The sequence below is a fragment of the Pristis pectinata genome, chromosome 8, assembly GCF_009764475.1.
Source record: "Pristis pectinata isolate sPriPec2 chromosome 8, sPriPec2.1.pri, whole genome shotgun sequence".
Lineage (NCBI taxonomy): Eukaryota > Metazoa > Chordata > Chondrichthyes > Rhinopristiformes > Pristidae > Pristis > Pristis pectinata.
This window is the reverse complement of record NC_067412.1, coordinates 33,284,445-33,307,504: the sequence shown is the minus strand read 5'-3', so window position 1 is coordinate 33,307,504 and position 23,060 is coordinate 33,284,445. Positions and strand designations below refer to the sequence as shown.

At 41.3% G+C, this 23,060-nt stretch overlaps 1 protein-coding gene across 8 annotated transcripts in view; it reads left to right on the top strand.

Moving 5' to 3' along the window:
• Positions 1 to 23,060, top strand: part of LOC127573482 (inactive rhomboid protein 1-like) — a 268,766-nt gene that overhangs the window by 113,058 nt on the left and 132,648 nt on the right. Inside the window, exon 4 of one of the 8 annotated variants that reach the window (XM_052021748.1) lies at positions 220 to 402. The exons of 5 other annotated variants lie outside the window; for them this stretch is intronic. The gene's annotated coding sequence lies outside the window, so the exon portion shown is untranslated. Of the gene's footprint in view, positions 1 to 219; positions 403 to 717; positions 738 to 23,060 lie in introns of those variants that run through there. 2 more of the 8 variants (XM_052021746.1, XM_052021755.1) reach the window with 2 other exon arrangements.

Below are 23,060 nucleotides of genomic sequence, written 5' to 3'. Positions count from 1 at the left end.
TGCTGCAGCCTGTGGACCAATTCCTGTGTCCTCAGGATGGCACAGTGATTCTTGGGCAATGACTAACAAGAAACCCTGGTACCTGTGGCGACGAGGCCTATCGCACTGCTCATGTCTAGAGGCAGGCTTATGCAGTTAGAAGGTTTGTAGAGGCTTGTAAGCTTATGTCCATTTAAGATCTTGTCTTTCGTGTTTTTTTTCTTGATTTTAAATCTGAAGCAGAAGAGAAGGTGGCAGCTTGAGAGTTTGCCTTCCGTCAAGTTAAGGGGAGTGCAGTTCGAAGCCGACACAGAGCTGAGTCATTGACTTCGGAACTTTACTATGAATTATAAAGGCTCGACATGGTGAAAATCCAGCCACCTCTAAGGATTAACTGGCAACAGATTCCTCTGTTTTATAAAGGTAGGGATTCCGTGGCACTGGTACTTAAGAACTAGAGACAGGCTGTGAATGGGTTCAGTTTAATTCGTGTTGGTACATCGCTTAACCTTCAAGTGAGACAGTAGTATATTTCTGACTGTAAGGTTTACTTGATGGACTGGATTCCTGAATGGATGTTTCACAACTATGTTTTGGAGTCAAGTTATTACGTCTTCAGTTTGGAATGGAGCCTGAGCAGTAAGTTGCTGAAATGTGAGTTGACTACCAGAGTCCCATGTCGACAGGGCCTACTGTCTGTGAACAGGATTCTTAATCAATTATCATCTACAGCTTAATGGCACTATCGTTGTTGTAAAGTAAGTAAAGTCTGACCCTTGCTTTTAAGAGTTTGTGCGCTTTCTTGGGGAAAATAATTAGCTCCGAGTGCTGTTCTTTAGTTTTAAATAAACTTGCAGCAGGTATGCTCCAAGGATTCTTTAATGCTAGCATTTTTGTAAACTTGAGGCTGTAATAAGTCGATTATGAAGTTCCAATGTTAGTAGATGTAAGCAACACAAGCAAGTTAATACAGGCTTTATTGGCTGCTGTATATTGTGTATTGTGCTGGGATCCAAAAAAATACAAGAGGTTAATTGATGAATTGTGCTTCCAAGGTTGATAGACTACTGGGAATGATTTTGATTAGTCTTTGTTAAGAATTATGCATCGTGAATGGATTTTGCCCAAACCCTCAACCTTATAGAAAGTGTTCCGATGTGAAGCTAAATTAATACTTATCCTCAGAGCAATATCTTGGTATGTTGTGTCATCGAAATAGTACTATCGCACAGCGATGGTATGCAACCAGATTAATGATAGCCATGAAGCATGCCATTGATGTAGAAGAAACAATGGCATGTTATGAGTTTGTTTCCCTTTGTAGTCAAGGAGCTGGTGCACTGCAGGCGATGGGTGAATAGAAGCACCTGCATTAATGGCTATTCAAGGTCAGGCCTGATGTCACTGACAATTCAGAATCAAAATCACATTCACTACTGGAGCAAGATGTTGTAAAAGAATTGAAGTTTTACCCTAGTGTCAAAGGGTCGTAAGCATGTGATATATTGCAGGCTGAAGCAGATTCTTGAATCCAAGTGGATCCTCGGTTGTGAACGTAGATTTGTAGTCCCCATTTTGCATTATTTCTGAATGTTTTAACTATTGGGTACTTGCAGCCTAATATGAAAAATTGGACCTGGTGCAGTTTGTTTCCCAAGGAACAGAAAGAGATGTTTAAGTAATCCTGGGACAGGAGCAGCCATCCCTTGCCTCATCACCAAGGAACAAAAATCGGGCTGTTTTGGGGGTAGGATTGTCTCAAACCAGTGGTGATTAAGTACTCCCTGATCCTTGAGAGACCATCAGTGGCATTTTTAACATTCTTTACCAATATTGTAGCTCCGGTTTGGGACAGCAGATGTTACAGAAGAATTTTAAAGGCTGTGTTACATTTCAAACTATTCCTTCATGTTGTGTTAGGGAAAAATTGGGCAGATATCCAAAGCCTTGTAGATCAGACCCTGGCAAAAGCCATCTGTAGATATATAATCTCAGCATAAATCGCCATCTTCAAGACTAGAAGGAAATAAGGGATAATAATTAGGTTTGATAGCTTTAAAACAGTAATAATAATTAAATTTGTAAATACTTGCGAGTTTAAAAATTCTTTGGGGATTACAAATGTACAGAATTCTTTCAGGGTAGATGCAGAGATGTCTTTTTTTCTCACCTACAACCGGGTTTCATGATCTCAAAATAAGGGGTCAGCCATTCTGGATAGAAAAGAACTTTTTTCATCCTGTGGGTAGTGAATCTGTACTTCTCCACGCAAGATAGTAGTAGAGATTTTAGGGTCCTGTCCCTAAAGTGGACTGATTTTTAAAAAAATATATTGTTCTGAGTGATCAGTCAGTTGCCAAATGTATTAAAGGCGGATGTTGATTGATAGAGACACGAGACTGCAGATGCTGGAATCTGGAGCAACAAACAATCTGCTGGAAGAACTCGGCGGCTTAAGCAGCATCTGTGGGAAGAAAGGAATTGTCGACATTTTGGGTCGAAGCCCTGGATCAGAACTGTAGATTTGACAGGTTAATAGATTTTTGGATGCGAAGGGAATCAAAGAATATGACACTGGTGCTGGAAAATGGTACGAAGACAGTCATCACCCATGTGAATGGCAGAGCAGACACAAGGGGCCAAATGCTCCACTAATGTTCCACAACTCCTACCCTGCTGCTAAATTCCTGTCCATTGACCCGGCACTGTTGATTGGGCTGAATGTACCGACTGTGTTATTGATTCAGAACTAGCATCTGTGGTCTCTTGTGTCTGCTTCAGTTATCTGTTTCCTTTTGTGATCGGTCACTCTTGATATTGTCCAATGCTTCCTTTGTGTTCCTGGGCTGGTTTCTCTGCATGTGTTGGCCCATGAAAGGTATTCTAGATATTTCCATTTGTGGAATGTGGCTGTTCTGGATTTTCTCTACAGTGTTTCTTGAAATTTTAGGTCATTTGGCTTTTTGCATTCTGGATGCATCCTTGATCTCTTAATCAACTTGTCTCGGCTGTGAGTACTTGCTTATTTGCTATAGATTTGCTTGCCTTTTATCTTCAATTTTATCCAAAATTTTTTGCTTTCTACAAACTATTTTTTCAAACCAGTGGAAGAAAGTCAAATCCTCCACCTTTCCTGTTCTGTAACAGTAACTTAAGGTACATCGTTCAGTTGCATTGCCTCTAGCTAACCCCCCCAAAATCCCTACGCAGAAGATGTATTTCACTGTGTGTTTCGATTACATGTGACTAATACAGGTCTGATCTTATAACAGGCTTGATCTTATAACAGGCCTTCCTGATGGCAAATCATTAAAGGCATCAACATTATAGCAACACAAGTTCATAAAAATGCAAACAGGCTACTGGGTTCATTTCTGGCAGATGAGAACTGAAATTGGAGAAGTTAATGAAAATCCAAAAATGACTATAATACCTGGAAATCCGAAATAAAAACGCAAAATGCTGGTAAAAATCAGCAGCTAAGGTGGCATCTGTGGAAAGAGAAATAGTTAATATTTCACTTCCAAGTCCCTTCATCAGAACGGAGAGAGTTCTGATGAAGGGTCTTGGACCTGAAATGATTTCTCTTTCCACTGATGCTGTCTAACCTGCCAAGTTTGTCCAACATTTTCCAGTTTTATTGGCAAAATTACATTAAATGTGTGTTCTTACCTCTCTTACAAAAGTATACAGAGGCTCTGGAGTTGGTGTAGAACAGGTTCACAGGGATGATGGAAGAAAGGCTGTAATGGTCTCAAGTAACTGGACTGGCTGGAAGTCTTGTCCCAAGAAGAATGAAGTTTTTAAAATTCTCAAGGTACCAGATAAGATGTGTCTAGGAAAATTACAGAGGTTCTGAACTTGGATGTTGTAAGTAGAGCTAATAAATCTCATGGAATCTAGGAGAAATTATACCTGAAAAATCAGAATTAGATTTATTATCACCGACTTGGATGATGTGAAATTTGATTTGTGGCAGCAATACAGTGCAAAGACAAAATTACTATTAATTACAAAAAATAGTGCAATAAAAATAATGAGTGTTCATGGACTGTTCGGAAACCTGATGGGAGAGGGGAAGAAGCTGTTTCTGAATCGTTGAGTGTGGGTCTGCAGGCTCCTGTACCACCTCCCCCAATGTGTGTGGAGCTAGCTTCTATGCAGAGCATTTGAAGTTTTAAAAAAAAAGCATTGACGCACTTAAGTGAAGTTGGATGAATACGAGGGAAAGAGGGAGATGTATGTTGATATGATTAGATGACACAGTTTGTAGGGCGTAAACACTGCCATAGCTCAGTTGAGCTGGATGGCTAGGCTTTGTTCTGCAAATTCAGTGCGATTCCTACATGGCATACCTATTGATATTTTGTTATTGTGCACTCCAGACCTTCTACTCCCTATCTGCAGTTAATTATTTTCTGGAAATCCAATTTGGACGCTTGTAATGCAGCACGTTTATTTAACTGCACAATACAAAAACAGCCACATTCAAAAGCAATTCGCCTATTATATGCCACCTCATTTGCCTCCCCCCTCCCTCTACCATTTTATTCTGGCTTCTGCCCTCTTCCTTTCCAGTCCTGATGGGTCACTGCCTGAAATGTCAACTGTTCATTTCCCTCCATAGATGCTGCCTGACCTGAGTTCCTCCAACATTTTGTTTGTTGAACCATATTCAACAAACTAACATGGAGAAACGCTTAAACCATCTTTTTATCATCTTTGCCATATCATGCATAGCCTAGGTTTTAAAAAAAACTCTAATGTATTGCCTATAAGATTTTGTTTTTAGTTTCCTTAGTTGCTGATACTTTTGGGTGCACAGGGCATATGTCATTGTAGCTGCAGCAGCACATTTTTGGCAACAGCCTAATGACTCGAATTTGCTCTTGTTCCCAGGCAACCTGTATAAGTGGAGGATATTGATGCATAAAAATGGTTCACATGAAGATCAATGTGTGGTTTTATAAAAAATATCCTGAAGTACTGTATTTTAAAAAAAAGCAAAGGTTGCTCCATGTTCTCCATAGCAAGATCCCATGTGATAATGGGATTAAAGGTTTCTCTTGGTATTGAAAGAGGAGCAAATGTCGCTAGTACTCTGGCTGGTAACTGCTTCACTTCAAATATTGAAATTCAGAGCAAGCAGACTATACTTTTTATCATCCAAAGGTAAGCTTTTAGGCAAACATCTGGGAGTATTTATTGCACAAGATAGTTAAGTCTTGGCTCGTGTTTGGATACATAATTGCTCTCACATAATTGGGATCAAATGTGCCAAATTAATTCGTTGAATACAGTGAAGAGAATCTTTCCACTGGGATGTAATGGGGCTGATATTGCAGTGACTGCCCTTTTTTACTATTGATGCACAGGGTTTGCTGTTCTTAATCAATTTTTATTAGAGGAATTAGCCAGTACGGATTTATAAAAAAAGATCAGTTAGGCTTGCTGAACAGACTTGAAGTTAATATGGATCTGGTGTAGATGGACTTGAGGAATGATTTAGAAAGAATACCACATGTGCAATTAAGGGTGCAGAATTAAAGGGAAGTTATTAAAAATTGGTGAGAAGGGATGGAATGGAAAGCAAGAGTTTTGGACCTAGAAATTTGTACATGCAACCAATATTTTTTCTATGCAAGTGAAAATCATTCCTTTCTGAAGTGATGGACATTATAAAGTCCTGTTATACAATTTGTGGCCACCACGTGAAGTTGAGCCAGGCACTTCTGGTCACACATTCTGCCTGTTGATAATTGATTCCCACTTCCGGTTTCTGTGGAATTTCCCTGTTCAACACTCCTGTAGGGTGATGGCCAGAAAATTGGGTTACATTGGTATGCCTGTTAATGGATACTTTGGAAACAACCTTGTTTTAATTACAATGCAATAATGGCTCAGCCTGGTCTGGGAGGCAGTTTTGAAAGGTTCCCCTATTTAACTAAGCTGCTGACTTCCCCATCATATCGTTATGCTGACTTGGTCTCTGTTGGACTTGTTGATTGTTTGCTTTGCAATGGTGCAAGATATGTAACAGCAGAAGGAAACGAGGTCATTCTGTAGTGCCTGAGGGTGAACTTTGTGGTGGAACCAGTTCCAAGAGGGTCGAGAGTGTATTGCACACCATCTGTTCAGAGTTTCTCCCCAGCAAACCTCTGAAATTTTAACATTTTGGTATCTAATAGTGTCAATTCAGGAACCACTTCGGGTCACCTTTTTTAATCAATGATTTGGGTAGAAACCTTGTGGAGTCATTTTGCAAAGACATTTTGGTGATATAAAGAAGTAGGCTAAAATAGCGCAGGGTGTGTTCAATGTCAGTAATAGGAATTGCAATGTTTTACAAAGAATACTGTTACTACATTGGCTCTGGGAAAAGAGGTATGTGAGTACGGGTTCATATATTAAAGGCTGTTGAAATAGAAATTAATGGAATTCCAGGTTTCATCTTCAGCTTTGCTTTCCTGCAGGCTGACCTTAAATTTGAAAACTGGGTCCCATGTGGTTGTAGGACATGAAGTAATGGCATGTATTAGTTCTGTGGGAGATGCGAATGTTGTGACAGAGCCTTGAGATTGCTGATGGGATGGTTGGGTGTATGATGTTGCACTGTGTGGGACTGATGGTCCAGTCAGTGGGAGATGGGATGCTGTACACTAACCTTGTCAATAAAGTGTCCAATCACTGTGAGGTCACGAAATATCATGTGACATTATCCACGTCCTTGTGTCCCCCTTTACATTGATTTCTCATTTTTGAATATCTTCCTGCAAGATGAATTGCCCTTTTGGGAAGAGATGTCTCTTCTCCCCCTCCACCTCACCCATCAAGCCCTCCAAATCCAATTCCAAAAAATGGGCATCTTTTCTGGGCCTTGTTCTGCCAACTATTCAAATCCTCTTTGATACTGTTATTGTTGGGTGTGCCACATTGCATCTACCAGGCATGGCAGTGTAGCAGTTAGCATAACACTATTATAGCGCCAGCAACCCAGGTTCAATTCTGGCCACTGTCTGTAAGGAGTTTGTACGTTCTCCCCGTGTCTGCATGGGTTTCCCTCGGGTGCTCTGGTTTCCTCCCACATTCCAAGACATATGGGTTAGGAAGTTGTGGGCATGCTATGTTGGTGCCGGCAGCGTGGCGACACTTGCGGGCTGCCCCCAGAACACTCTACATAAAGATGCATTTCACTGTGTTTCAATGACTAGAAGATATCTTATCCCTAAAGCAGACAGTGTTGGCTTTAATCAGTGCTAGCATCCTAGGATCTTTGCTGAGGTTTGCAATAATGCATTTCGCATTGACTAGTCACTGAAGTCATGGTAATGAGGTTGCAGCATGAATTTTATGTTCTGCCTGCTGCAAAATGAGCATGGGTTAATTGTGCATCATGATCCCAACATCTGTTTTCCAGTAGATGTTGACCACATGGGCTTTCGGGAGCTTCTGATGGTCTCACAAAATTGAGGCCCTTGCAATTAAAGGGCCAGTAGCAGCAGGCACAGGAAACTAAGATAAAAGGAATTAGGTAGGCACTTGAGAAAGAATAATTAGCAGGATTATTGGGAAAGAGTGAAGGAATTCTACCAAATCTGGTATTTTCTCTGCCTTGTTCTAGGATCTCTCAGCTATAGTTAGACTGAAGAAAACTAATAAATGCAGTACATGTAGGAATTTTCATAGGATATTTACTGCATTACACTGGATTGCTTATTCATAACTCATCCGTACAATGTCATACGCATTTGTTTTACATTGCTGCCGCATGTTCCTACAGATTTATTGTAACTTCAGTGTTGGTAAAGTGTTAAAGATATGGAAACACTGGTAAAAAGCTGCCACTATAAACATTCACCCTTTTACAGGCACATCTCAGTGGCTGCAATGCAAATGGAAGCCCATACATGGTGTATCACAATTTCCACTTTAATCAATATAATTATCCTTTGAACAAAAATATGTTGAAATGCAACAAGTTTTCATTGGTGGTGAATCTGTAAAATTCTCTAGGATAGGGAGCTGTGGATAATTGGTGGTATTAAAGATCAGGGTATTAAGGTTCATGGGGAACTGGCACAGAGGAGACGAGGCCTGGGGCAGATCAGCCATGATCACATTAACTGGTGGGGCCACTTGAGGCGCTGAGTTGCCTGCTCCTTTTTTTTGTTCTTATGAGATTTTGATGTTTGTAGTTTTGTCTTATTTCCCTACATGCCAAGAAAAACTGTATTTTAAATGTAATTTCATTATAAAGCACTTTGCGATGCCTGAAGTATTTGAAGTGTTGTATAAACGCATGTCCTCAATGTTTTATATTCCTGAACTTGTGGAATGTTTTGACTTTTGGATATTAAGGGAAGCAAAGGATATGAGGCTGATACAGGAAAGTGGCACTGAGGTAAAAGATCAACCATGATCTTATCAAATGAAGAAGCAGATACAAGGAGTCAATGACCTACATCAACATTCATTTGTTATCTACTGCTTCTGCAGGGGATTTCCACAGGGTCTAATTATTGTGGATAGTTTTTGTTTGTCTTTCTATGATGCAGTGGGTGTGATGACACGGTTTAAGATTAGGAGTATTGTGACTCAAATTGTACATTCCCTTCATAGTAGGAGTGGGTTGAGTGATACTGGATTTCTTCCAAGAACACACAACCCACTGCTAATGTCATTGAGTGTATACTTATACAGTTATTAATCTACCACACCCTTTTTGTTTTTGCTCAATTTTCTGTTTTCCTTCACTCCTACCAATGTTAGGACCTAAATCCATGTAGATCCAGCTGACTAACATCTGTGATCTGGACAGGGGTTATGACCTCCTGTCTTTGAATAATTTCACAAATTGATTGCCTTTACTGGACAGTCACACCCTAAAATGAGCCACTCACTGAGACAGCAACCATGCTTCAGAACTCCAGCTGGTCTCTTTGATCTGTAAATGAGGGGCTCCCTTTACAAATCTGGCACTGCAGGCTGATGTTCCCAATTGAGGCCAGTAGACTAAGCACAAGCTGACCATTACATTGGTGGGGTGGTGGGGAGGGAGGGAGGAAAATTTGTTTTTTTTTTGTAGGTACTTGGGTTCATACTTGAGGATTACTATCCCCAATAAAACATTGTTAGTAATATTAACAAAGGTTATCAAATTTGGTGGCCCACTTCTGCATGAACTAATTGCCCACTGATCTCTGGTGTCAGCAGGTGTGTGTGGGGTAGCAGCTTTGCTGTAGACATCAGCTCTCTCTTTAACACCAAGTAGAAAGTGCTGGCTTTCCAGTACTATCCCACCTTCCTCTACATACCAATAATTTTCAGTTCTTTTGGAACTTTCAAGTGCAATGAACATTTAGGATTGAACTTAATTACAACCCTAAGACAGAATAAAGACTGGAAAAGAAAGTGCCATTTATATAATTTTTTGTGTCTAAACAGGGTGACTATGTAGAGGTCTGAACTACAATAGGAAAGGTAAATTATAATTTGGCGCAAAATGTTTGGAATATGGAGGGGGAGAAGCTGAAGTGAATTAACCCATACCTGGGGTTGCCACATGATCTACTGGCCGGTACCTATAATTAGCCACGTGTTAAACTGTACATTCTACTTGACTAGAGTTCCAGTTGTACTCTTGGTCTGTCTCAAAAATGGGAGAAAGCATCTGTTAAAATGGGAAAGTTTCAGCCTGTTCTGGGGAATTTCTTTTAAATCGGTATTATCTGACCTTTTTAGGGTTAAGTGTAGTATCCTATTCTAGTACATTGGCAGCTCTGATGACACAGAAACTTCCTCCTCAGTTTGGCATTCCCCTCTACCTGTGGCAACCTTTCACCCCCCTCCCCCCACCTTATCAAGCATCTACTTCTGCCGTAGAAATATTCAGACTCTGCTTTCATTACTCGAGGTAGAGCATTCCAAAGATTCATGAACTTCTGAGAAGGGGGAAAGAAATCCCCTCAACTCTATCTTAAACAGATGACTCCTTGTTCTTAAACAGTGACCCTTATTTCCAGAATCTTTCATAAGAAGAAACATCCTCTTCACTTGTGCCTCCTTGTGTCCTGCTCACAACTTAATTTCTTGTTTCTCTTTGTGTCATTAGCAAACTTAGCAACCATTTGTGCCTTCATCCAAGTTAAACTGAGTCTCTAGCACCTATACTTGTGGTACATTACTCGTGGTACATATCTTGCCAACCAGAAACAGACCCATTCAGGCGCACTGTTTCCTTTTTGCCAGCCAATCTTCCAACGCCACTGTTTCTTCCTACACCACAAGATTTAATCTTTGGCAATAATCTTTGATGTGGCACCTTATCAAAATGCCTTTTGGAAGTCTAAGTATAGTACATCCACCTCTTTCCCTTTATCCACAGCACATGTTACTTCAAAGAACTCCAATAAATTTGTTGAATGTGATTTCCCTTTCACAAAACCATGTGAATTTCCCTCATTACTTTGAAGTGCCCAGCTATAATGTTTTTAATAATCGTCTCTGTACTTTCCTTGCTACAGATGTTAACTTATTTGTCCTATAGTTCCTGCTTTCTATCACCCCTTTTTGAATAAAGGAGTTACATCCACATCTAGGGATTTTTGGAAAATTAAAACTGATGCATTAACTATCTCACTATCCCCTTTGTAACCCCAGAGGGCGAAACCCATCGGTACTCTGAGATCTCTCAGCTCGTACTTCCACAATTCGTCAAGTACCATTCTCCTGGTCATTTAATACTTTCCTGAGTTCCTTCCGATTCTTAATTTCGGGCTATTTCTGGAATATTACATTAAGTTTACTGGAATATTTAATTTCCACATTTGGTCACTTTTCAACCTAGTCTCTGTCAGATATCAGTTGGATCTTAATTGCATTTGTTTTCATTTTGTGCAATTAATTCAACTGTCCTTATGAATACCTCCATACATTCAGAAAAAGAACCTTCAGTTTTGTCTTTTAGCTATTTTTCTGTGCTGACTCCAAAGACGTCTTTTTGTTTGTTTGCACTGTCCCTTCCTGATGCACTCTGGTCATTGTTATCCATTTTACTATGCTGAGCTATTGCTTTGCACTTCCCTTTTTAACTTTCTAAATTTCTCTTCACCAGAACTCTACCCTCACTCTTTTGTTTAAAGCTCTGGTGATTCTTAGCCTGATTCAAGTGAAGCCTGTCCCAACAGAACAGCTCCCTCTTTCCCAGTACTGGTATCAATGTCTCATGAATGGAAACCAGTTTCTCCCACATCAGTCTTTGAGCCATATGTTGAATTCCCTGATTTCGGGAACAAATGACCATCGTTTTGGGGGGGTGGGGGCAAAGGAATTGTCGACGCTTTGGGTTGAAACCCTGCATCAGGACTGGGAGTGAGGAGGGAATATAGGCAATATAAAAAAAAACAGTGGGAGGAGTGGTGAGACGGGGTGGGGGGGAGCTAGTAGATGATTAGTAAACTGAGGAGGGGTGAAGGATGATGGAAGGATGGAGCCAGTTAGTGGAGGTGGAATTGGGAGACACAGGCAGGTGGCTGATAGGTGGAGGCATTTCTCTTTGGATGGTTCAGGAATCATTCCAATGATTCATTTCTTTGTTCTGCTTTTCATTTTGAATCTGGATGCATATTTTCCTTCAGCAAAACTCCCTCCAGAGTGATATCTCTATCATTCTCACATGGATCATAACAGCTGGATCTTTCCTATCTCACACCAAGTTCCTCTTCAAGCCTGTTTGTTGCCTGCCTGGTGTCAGTTAAAGACAGCCAGAGTCAGAAGCTTGAACAGTTTATCTTTAAATTTCATTGTCTTGTTACAAGGTTATTCACCTCCCCAGTCAGACAGGAGCATACAAGAGGTTCTTGAATAGTCTTGGCTCCAAAGAATGAATGGGCTCCATCCCATTCCAATATTCTCAGACAAAAGAATGGGTTAAGTTGTGACACTAGGTTGGAGTCTTTCAGACAGCATGGGAGCAGACCCTTTGGCACACTGAGTCCCAATTGACCATCAAATACTCATTTACACTAATTTTACACTAATCCCACTTAATTCATTTTACATTCCCATCAATTCCCTCAGATTCTACCACTCAGATAAACTAGGGGCCAATTAATCTCTCAACCTGCACATCTTTGGGATGAAAGAGGAAACTGAAGAACCTGGAGGAAACCCACACGGTTAAAAGGAGGATGTGTAAAGTCCACACAGACAGCATTAGAGGTCAGGATGTGAGGCAGCAACTCTACCCACAGTGTCACTGTGACCACTCAACATTACAATGATAGATGGAGCTGTTTCATTGTGCTCCCAGGGTTAGTATTTCCTGGAGGTAAGTAAGCACAGATGAAAACAATGCTGGAAATATTGGGCAGCATCTGTGGAGGGAGTAGGATGGAGTTAACTCCAAAGGCTAATGACCTCATCAGTTCTGATGCAAACTGGAAAGTCAAGTTATCTGAAGACGTTGAATTGAGACAATGATATCCTTGGACTTGTTTTGGACTCAGTGTAGATCAACAAAAGGCCCTTTGGACAACTGCATCTGCACTGACCATTGAGCACCATTTGTACTCCTCCCATTTCCATCTTGCAATCCCATCTACCCTCCGAGTTAGTGAGAAGCAACTGGAAGTAAATGAGCAAGCAGACCCAGACGTGGTGGTGATGAGGCTGTTGTTTGCCATGCCAAGTTGAAGTCTTCCTGATGAACTTTCAATCCAGGGTATTAGCTGGGTATGTTGTAGGGTCATCTTACTGAGATATTTCATAAAACATCTTGTCTCAACAATACAGTTGGGGTAAAAGATAAAACTGCTTCAAAAGTTACATTAAATATAACTTTCAAAGGTGTAACTGCACAATTGAAACATTAGAAAGTTGCTCTTGTAATTTGGAGAATTCTGTCCCAAGAGTCACAATGGCTATGATCTGTACTGTGTGACAAATCCAGGGAAAATGTACAATGCTGCACAAAACAGTATGTGGCCTTTTTGATCTCACAACAGAGATTGAGGTATTCTGCTCAAGTTTGACTATCCTCAAATTTGTCACTGACCCCTCTGCCCAATGATGACATAAAAGCCATACGCTTATTAACGGATCCAGCAAAGACCTCATCCCAGTGCTGACTGGGGTTGAGCAAAGCTTTGTTATTGCATCAAACCTTCTTTCAACCTTCCTTGCTGTACCTCATTGTCAACTATCTCCCTGCTGGAGTGTTCAATCTGTACAATAAGTGGGAAACGATTCAACATTTGTCACCTCTGCCCCATAACCAAGGACACTTCATTTTTGGACAGTTGCAATATGCTAACTTTTAGATGCAAACTAATTGCAAAAGACTTCTTCGCCTAAGTATATGGAAGGATTGAGTTTTGGAGTGCATATCTTGAAGGTGTGGGTTTTTCACCAACCTGCCTCTGCTGCGCAATATTCACCTGCACCAGACGAGGAGATTCTGGAATAACTGGACCAGTTCCTGGATGCTGGGAGGAACTTCTACAAAGGACAGACATTAAGTACAAATTGCCACCCTCTCTAGTACACTAAAAGATTCTTCCTTGTCTGAGGAAAAGTATTCCAAGACTGATCTTGACCTTAGCATCAAATTTATTGTCTACTAAGCTGCAATGATCCCTGACCCCTTTGTATGTGTCAGAGGTGTGAGAAATTAAAAGCAAGCACCTTAAAGCATTGGAGCAGTATTGTCAATGCTGCCATAACAAAGTCCTCCATACTTCAGCACTCTCTCCCAGGCCAGCATTTAATCATGCTCTACTAAGTCTAAGTCACCTTTGTTCACATGACCAACATCAGACTCCCAAGGAGGTGAGGAAAATTGGGAACTTTGGTGCAGTGAAGGAATCTTCCATAAGTGCAAGAGATTTCCAAGATGGAGAAAATGCTCAAAGCTTCCTTGGAAATATTGAATCCAGCTAGATTCCAGCATTTGCGGTCCTTTGTTTCTCTTGAAAAAATGAAACATCTGTAGTGACTTCTGGCTGATGAAGTATCTGGGAAGGCTCCAAGCATTTTCAATCTCTCCGCGAAGACATGGAGGCTAATCACAAGTGTACAAACATTCAAACAACCCAGCCACTCTGTTAAACTCACTTGTGACCGTGTGCAGATTCTGTAAAGCCCTCATCATTTATTTTGGAATCCAGAGTTGTAGAAGCAAGTCATTCTTGACCCAGAAGGGCTGCCTAAGAAAAGAAAAATCTGGAGGATAGAGGAATAAGTACATCCAGACTTTTTGTAGTGAATAGTTAAGAATGGCACCAGGATGTGTGGTTGCTTCAATGGAGGAGGGGCATTTTTAGTGGGCAATGCTGACTATAAGGGGCTGCAAAAAGTTGGCAAAGGTTAAGGGATTGATTGTTGTTCGTCATGGTCACATAGTGCTTTGATTTTGACCTTTGCTCAGTGTATTGGTCCTATGGCATGCGTGAAGGTCTGATGGGAGGAACTAAAACGAGTTCCAGGCAATGTGTGCATGAATTAGAGGAGAAAAGGAAGTAGAAGATTGTGTAGTAAATTGCAAGGGCTGAGGGGGTGGGCTGCCATCTTGGGTTGATGTGTGTTTTGAGAGGGTATTGACAGGAGATGGGAGAAAAGTGAAGGCAATCACTGAGGGAGAGGACTACCGACAGCATCAGCCAATGAGGGACCTTGGAAGGGAAAATAGGGATGTCAGCTTAGTGGAAACTGGGCAGTAGGTGGGACTTCATGAGTTCATTTAGGGTTAGAGCCTTATCAAAAATATCAATGTCTTTTGCAATTATTTTGTATCTATTTGAAGGGATATGCAAGAAAGTAGCACTGAGGAGTATCAGCCACGTTCTTATTGATTGGGGCTGAATGGCTTATGGTACGTGGGGGCCTCATCCTTCTATATAAAAAAAAATTTAAATGTGTCTGGAATATTGTCCAGCATATGGCTGTTGTTTGGAGGTCAACTTGTGAGCTGAACACTGTTTAATAGAACCATCATTACATATTCATATTTTACCAATTTGGTCAACAATTCTGACATGCAGCACCTTCACACAGATGCAAAATAAATGCAAAAGTGATCTTTGGTCATCTTGCCTTTCTGAATAGGTGTTAAAGAATTACATAGTGGAGCCCAGGGAGCAATTCTGACGCAGATGGTATTTCATTGAAAGAAGTGCAGAAAGAATAATGGGGAAAACATGGGCATGCTTTGTCCTCTCAGTGAATCCCATCTTTACTCCCTGTTTTTATTGCTATTGTTGCTTTTGCCTTTTAAAAACAAAGTGGAATTTTGCAACAGCCTTTCGTTTCACTGGGAAAAAATGAAGTCATTTCCTTTTCATGTTGATATAATAATGCAACTTTTTTAACATAGGATATGGGACGAGGGCTGCCCAAAATATTCCCCTTTCAAATTCCTAAGTATAGTTAACTACAAATCCAACCAAGAGGAACCTACCCTGCTTTGCGTGTAAATGTTTATTTCCGAGAAGGAGGATTCAACCAGTATTGTGAAGTCTGAAGTGTGGATTGCTTACATTTTGCTTGTTGAGGAAGAAGTTAGCTTGTAATTCAGTCTTGGGCTTTAACGTTCTTTCTAATATTGAAATTAAAATTATTAATTCTCAAATCCAACGAGGTGCATGGAGCTAGTCTCAGACTGCAGAAATCCATAGTATACCTTCACTCATTTTAATATAATAAAGTGGGTGTAGATCAGATGACCAACAATCCATGATGGGATGGAGAGATCGATATTTTCCAAAGCAAAAGGCTGGCTGCTTCAAGCTTGTGTGTGGGAGGAGGATGGATGATTTGCACAACTGAGCCATCCCCATGTGATATTTCCAGTCACTGATTTTGAGCATTCAGAATGTTGTTTACTTAGTCATGACACAATTACGGAATAATAATGAAGTATGAAGGGTAACTGTGAGCTGGTTATCTGAAGTAACCAGACAGAATGCTGCTGAGTAGACTTGGATAAGAAGTTACTCCTAATGCACAATCATATTGGTGAAATGGTCTGCATGTTAACTAATCTGTGGCAGGTCCCCAGTGGTTTTGTATTCCTTGAATGTTGCCAAAGGAAGTTGTGCAATTATGTTGGGAGCTCAAGCACAGGACCCCTAGTGATTAGATATCCAGATGTGCAGCCAGTACCTATTATAATAAATCTAGTTTGTGTGCTGTGAATTCACAATGGTTGATCTGCAAATAAACTGGACTTGCTAATTTCTTCATAAAATGAATTGAGATGCATTGACGCTAATCCTCATCATTGCATCAGTACAGGACATTGCAGCCTTATGTTCACGGCCTGGTGTTTGGGAAGTTAAAGTGTGGAATAATTTCCAACTGTTCCCAGGTCATTCTTGCCTGTAAAGTGGGATGTCTGGCACTGGAAAATGGAATAAGGAGTTGCAGGAGTCCTATGGGAGTCTCAAACAACACCTAATATGCATCATGTTGGGATGGGGTGGGGGGTTCAGGTAAAGCAGCATGCTGCTGCTTGTATATGTAGATTGGGTGACACACTCATTCTAGGGCCAGGGTGGAAGGTTTGCCACCCATGCATTCCACGGATTGTACAGCCTGTGCAATGCTCTGCAAACTCTAATTATTTTTCCCTGTGGCAGGAGAGGAAGTGCATTCTCCTGTAGTGCCACGCCCTTCCCACTATTACTGTTGATTTCTGTACTGGCAGGCTGGAAGCTGTTTAAAAAATTTTTGAGCCCTGCATGTGATACACTGCTCCCCAGCAGCTGGTTGGAATTGGGCTGATGCGGCTTGAACATAGTTGAGGTCCCTCGGGTGTTTTGGGGGGGGACCGGATAGCATGGCTCCCCTGCATTCATCAATGGCCTGTTTGTGCTGTCTGCCTGTTTCTAGACATTAGCTGGAGAGCATCAGTCTTTCAGTTTATGGATCTATGATGTCCCATTGCTATTTCTGTACAAACACTAAAGTATAACTGAAACCAGTGCATTCTTAAAGCCCTTTCTGACTGAAATTTTGGTGGGAAGAGCCTAATCTTACGGACATGCATATAAGCCAGTTTTCCTTTACAGAAGAGCATTGCAAGTGGGTAGATTAAATCATACCTTCCCATTCTTGTTTTGGAAAGGCTTCAGTCACCATTCTGTTTGCTGTGTTTCAGCTTCAGTATAATGTGCACTAATGTCTCCAGTTGATCTTTGATCCAAAATGTTATGCAGTATGTTTTTTTTTTCCGCATGCTTTTTGATTTCAATATAATCTTGTTACAATTGAATGGTTGGCAAGTTGCCATGCCACTGTTGGTGTTTGCCGGAACACTGAAAATAGCCACTGTGGAAAGATACCAGGAATCTTTATGGTTGGATTGTATTTAACAGCAGGAATATGTAGACAATTCAGTGAGGTGTGGGACTGGAAACTTGTAACTTCTCAGTTGGAGCTGGGCTTAAAACCAAGCCTAGAGTTTGCAGCAGAGTTGGGAGAGGCAGGAGTGGAAGGTTACTGAATGGCTGGCAAACGCCTTGTTTTTTTTTTGGTCTGGAAACTTGGGGAAATTATTGTGCTCAAGCTTTTCATCCTGATGAAGCCAGTGCTCCTTGTATGAATTGGTGCAGTACATGTATCGATGTTCTGCCTCTTAATTGTTTGAAGGTCTATAGAAGTCGGTTATTGGTATAATGCAAGGAAGTTAGCTGCTTTTATTGTTTTTGGGCACAGTTGGAAAACCAATTTAGGCAGGCTTGGGCAACTCATGGACAGGACTTCTGTCACCTTTCAGCCGTGTTATGATATGATTGGATTGGAAAGGCTCTGCAACTGGGAGAACCAGTGGGTGGCATAGTGGCGCAGCTAAAAGAGCGGCTACCTTGCAAAGCCAGAGATCTGGGTTCAATCCTGAGCTCTGGAGCTGACTGTTTAGAGTTTGGGCATTCTCCTTGTGACCACGTGGGTTTTCCCTGGGTGCTCCAATTTCCTCCCACATCCCAAAATGTGTGGCTTGGTGGCTGAATTGGCTGATGTAATTACACCTGGTGTGAAGGTGAGGGGGAGCATTGGAGTGGGTGGAAATTGGGATTGTGGAGAGTAAAATGGCTTGGGATAGAATTAGTGTAAAAGGGGTGATTGCTGCTCTGCTATGATTCTGTGCAAAGATGTAAGGTGCAAGTTAATACAAATGGCTGGGTCCAGGTACATTGCTTCTACCACAAATAGAAATAAATTGATTTGCATCAAGACAACAGCTCTGGCATGCTTTGTACAAATGGTTATGCTTCAGAGTAGTTTCTTACCATTGCTCTTTATTTAACCCTTTTAATATTTTCCTTTCTTTTCACCAGCACATCAGCAAGCTTTCCCTCAAATATGGCTACATCAATTGGCATAACTCCTTGTGGTAGTCTTTTCCAAATTCTGACCAGCCTTTTGCATCATGTTTCTTCTGAATTCCCCATAGGATTTATTAGTGGTGAATTTATACTAATGGCTTCTATTATGTGATGTGTTAACCTTTTTGCCCTCAAATAAAAAAATTTTCTCTGCCCATTAGTTTGAACCCTTTTCATTACCTTATAGGTTACCTCTCAACTTTCTACTGATTTTTCAGGCCCTGTCACTACCCTTTTACTTCCACACTTTTAATTTGTAACCAGCCTGTGGTCCATTCTGCTGTCTGTTTTCCAGCTCCATGTACGCTCCATCTAAATCTGTACTGCTTTGCTCATCACTTTGTAAATGGTTTTATTAGTTGGGCTTTTCCAATCACTATTTAACTGCACTTATCGTGATGTGAAGTTAAGCTCATGGAACACTTTTCTAGCTTATGGTGCTGGGCTAATTGATGACTGATTACTTAACTAACACTAGTAGTTGTGGTGCTTGTGCCATGTGTTGTCAGATGAAAGAATTTTCTTCCTCTGCCAAGCCCTTGTATATTGAGGGTCTTTCCACTAACTTTAAAGAGATGATTCAATGACTTTCCTGCTGAAAAGTCGACAGGTTATGTAGTACTTTTTACAGTACAGCAGAAGTTCATATAATGTATCTGTCCTTGTTTATTATGTGACTAGGGCAAACTTATTTTTAAGATCTTTGTCATATGTACATCGAAACAGTGAAATGCATCTTTTGCGTAGCATGTTCTGGGGGCAGCCTGCAAGTGTCGCCACGCTTCCAGTGCCAACATAGCATGCCCAAAACTTCCTAACTGTATGTCTTTGGAATGTGGGAGGAAACTGGAGCATCCAGAGGAAACCCACGCAGACACGGGGAGAACATACAAACTCCTTACAGACAGCAGCCAGAATTGAACCCGGGTCGCTGGCGCTGCAATAGCATTACGCTAACTGCTACACTGCTGGTTATGTTGTGCTCCCAGCATTCAAATTTTGTGGCTCGTACTGTTTAAATTATTCTCAGGTCAGGTATGCATATAGGTAAGAACGGTTGTGGGAGCAGGGAATTGTTGTAATGGGATCATAATTCTGGATGTGTTTTGATGGCCCTAAGCTATCTTAATAATGGATCCAGCACAACTGACAACAGACAAGCTTGGGTTGATCTACATCGTGATTTAGAAGTGACAAGGAAGCAAACAGTTTGGCAGCTTAATAATTATGGCCCTAGTCAAGAAACCTGGAGATTAAGTGCATATTAAAGCCCTTCATAGAAGGGAGTCTGACGCCCCTAGCAAATGCTCTTTGAAATGATGCAGCAAGTGACATACAGTAAACTACAATAATGTGGAAAGCTCTAGACTTTAGTGCTGGACTGGCAGATCTTCCAGTCTAGGTATTATTTCTGATAGTACTCCAACTAACTTAAACTTTTTCTGGATGTGGCACAGCATCATAATAAATTTTCAGTGATCCAGGTAAGTTTAAAGGGAACGTGGGAATTGGGGCCCCGGTGAGTGAAAAGGATTGCAGCAAACAACTGGTGAGTGACGTGATGAACCGTCAGGATTTCCAAATAGCTTTGATAGCAGATTATTGGAGTTTTACTGGAGTTGTAAATAATTGTTATCAAGGTCAAAATGACAGAAGAAAATAAAACCCACTCATAATGATATGGAGATCATAATAGAAAAATACAGCACAGTACGGGCCCTTTGGCCCATGATATTGTGCTGACCTATATAAACACCTACTCCTTGATTAATCTAACCCCTGACCAGAGTTATGGAGTTGTAACATTACCTCGCAGCTCTTGAACTCAAATCCCCTGACTAATGAAGGCCAGCATACCATACGCTGCCTTAACCACCCAATCAACTTGTGCAGTAACTTTGAGGGATTTATGGACTTGGACTCCAAGACCCCTTTGTTCCTCCACACTGCTTAGACTGCTATTAACCTTGTACTCTGACCCTAAGTTCATTCTTCCAAAGTGCATCACTTCACACTTTTCCAGATTGAACTCCATCTGCCACTTCTTCACCAAACTCTGCATCCTATCTATATCCCATTGTAACCTACGACAACCTTCTTCACTTCAACTTTTTCATGTCATCTGCAAACCCATACCTCTACTTCCTCATCCGTCATTTATAAAAATCGCAAAGATCAGGGGTTCCAGAATAGATCTCTGTGGAACACCACTAGTCACCAACTTCCAGGCAGAATACTCTCCATCTACTACCACTCTCTGCCTTCTATGGACAAGCCAATTCGAATCCACGCAATCAAGTCTCCATGGATCCCGTGCCTCGTGACTTTCTGGATGAGCCTACCATGGGGAACCTTGTCAAATGCTTTCCTAAAGCCCATATATCCCATGGGACAGGAAGTGATCAAGTTCAAGCCAATTATCTTTTTAAACCAATTCTGCATTAACATCTGGTTCATGTGTCTGTGTTTGGATTCCTGACCCACGGACAGACCAACAATAGAGATGTTGACTGACATATGATGCCTAGAGTATGAACATCTCACCGTTAGCTCTGTTGCACTTGCAAATTTTTACCACCCTTCCAGCCAACTTTAAACGGTAGGAGTTGTCAACAGTACATTAAGCAATACTTTCTCACCATGCTCATTACAAGCTCTACCTGAGCCTCCATCACCGATGCCAGTTTTGACAATGCATTCTCCACTTAATGCTTTTGAAGTAAATGCTTCCTAAATTTGCAGTTCCGTTCCACCCTAGAAACAACGCACAGAAGATTTACTAGATGCCACAAGCGAATGTTCATTCCACTGAAGCTTACAAAATATTTGGGGCGGGGGAGAAGTGGGTGGGAAATGAAACTGTCTCGATGGCAATCAGCAAATGATCTCTGCTGCTGTGTTCATGGGAAATGTGAGGATGCAGGGGATATTATAGATTTCATTTCTGCAAGCATGCATTGTAGCTGTTCAATGATCTTCAACTTCTGAAGTTTCTGAATCATTCATCCATTTCTCAAGGACTAAGGCTGCTTTGATACTGTGGGAGCACAACAGACAGGCTTGTGTCAGTCTAAATCAGCTTCCTTCTGCATCTGAAACAAGCCCTGATTGCAGCAAATCTTACTGCTAATGGATCAGGATGGCACAGGAGGAGTGTGCCAGTTTTGATGATGAGGCTGGGAAAGCCAATACACCCAATCTATTGAATATCTGATATAAAGACCAAGTGCTAGAAAGGCTCAGCAGGTCAGAAAGCATCTGTGGAGAAAGAAACTGATTCAGTGGCCTTGCATCAGAAAATCATTGATCCAAAATGTTGACCCTTTTCTCTCCACAGATGCGACCTGACCTTTTGAGTATTTCCGGCACTTCCTATTTTAGTGCAATTTATTATTGTGCTTGGATGCAACATATACTTAGTGTAGTCAAAGAGACTAGCTATTAACCTCACAGCTGCCCCTCAACAGAAGCTACTGCACCACTTGTACATAAATAGCAATGAACATCTTTAGCCATGCATATTAAAAAGGAAATATGGGGATTATCAGCCACCTGCGCAGTACTAGAGCACTGCCAATACTTACAGCAGTGAAGCAGATGCTGCTTGATTTGTTGTATTTCTAACATTCTTAAATTATTTCAGATTTTCATCATCTGCTGTATTTTGCTTTTCGAACAGACCATTTTTCTAGTCCCAGTGTCAGAAGCACGTGCACAAAAACTGGACGATATATAAGCAGAGTGATTTTAAAAACAGTTCAAATGGTCATCAAATATGAAGAGCTACTGAAAGAACTTGTCAAACTTTAGTTTGATGAGCAAGCAAACTGCAGATCTGGAAATACCCAGCAAGTTGGGCAACATTTAAAGGGGAAAAAAATGGTTAACATTTCAGGCTGAAGACCCTTCATCAGAGCATCTTGCATTCATATCCATCTTTTGAACTTGCCTGTCAGTGATCCAGAGGCTTGAATGTAAATTAAGTCCATGATGAGATCCCAGGAATCATTTCCCATATCCTGGGAGCCACCACCACCCTGCCGCCCCCCCCCCCCCCCCCCCAAATGAAAGTGGACGTGATGATGAAATTCATCGTCACCTTCAGTACTCTAGCACAGCCTTGGGATATATGAACAAAAGAGTGTCAAACGCATGGATGATCCAGCAGCAGTGATTCCTGCCTTGGCAAATGCCTCAAGGTTGTTCTTGGTCTCTGGGGGGGGGGGGGGGGGGGGGCAGGGGAAGGAGGAATGCATAACATCTCCACTGATGGATTCTTCTCATGTTGACAGACTGCAATGTTCAGTTCTGGGGCCTTAACTATCCACAATCTATGACAGCAGTTACTCTACCATTTGCTTATCCCCCATTATAACTTTCCAAACTCTATCTATAAATGACCCACACTAGTGTTAGCTAATCTTTTCCTTTTCACATTTTTATAAAAGCTCTTGGGGTTCTCACTAAGTTACTCTTGGGTTACACTCCCCCCCCCCCCCCCCCCCCCTATCAATGTAATGTTTCTAGGTTTGCTGATGACACAAAACTAAGTGAGAATTTGGGTTGTGATGAGGATACCAAGAGGAGCAAGTGGCAACAGATCGGTTGGTGGTGTACAACATGGGGGCGGGGGGGGGGGGGGCGGCGGTGGGGTGGAAATGTGAGGTTATCCACTTGGGTCAGGAAAAAAAAGTGCAGAGT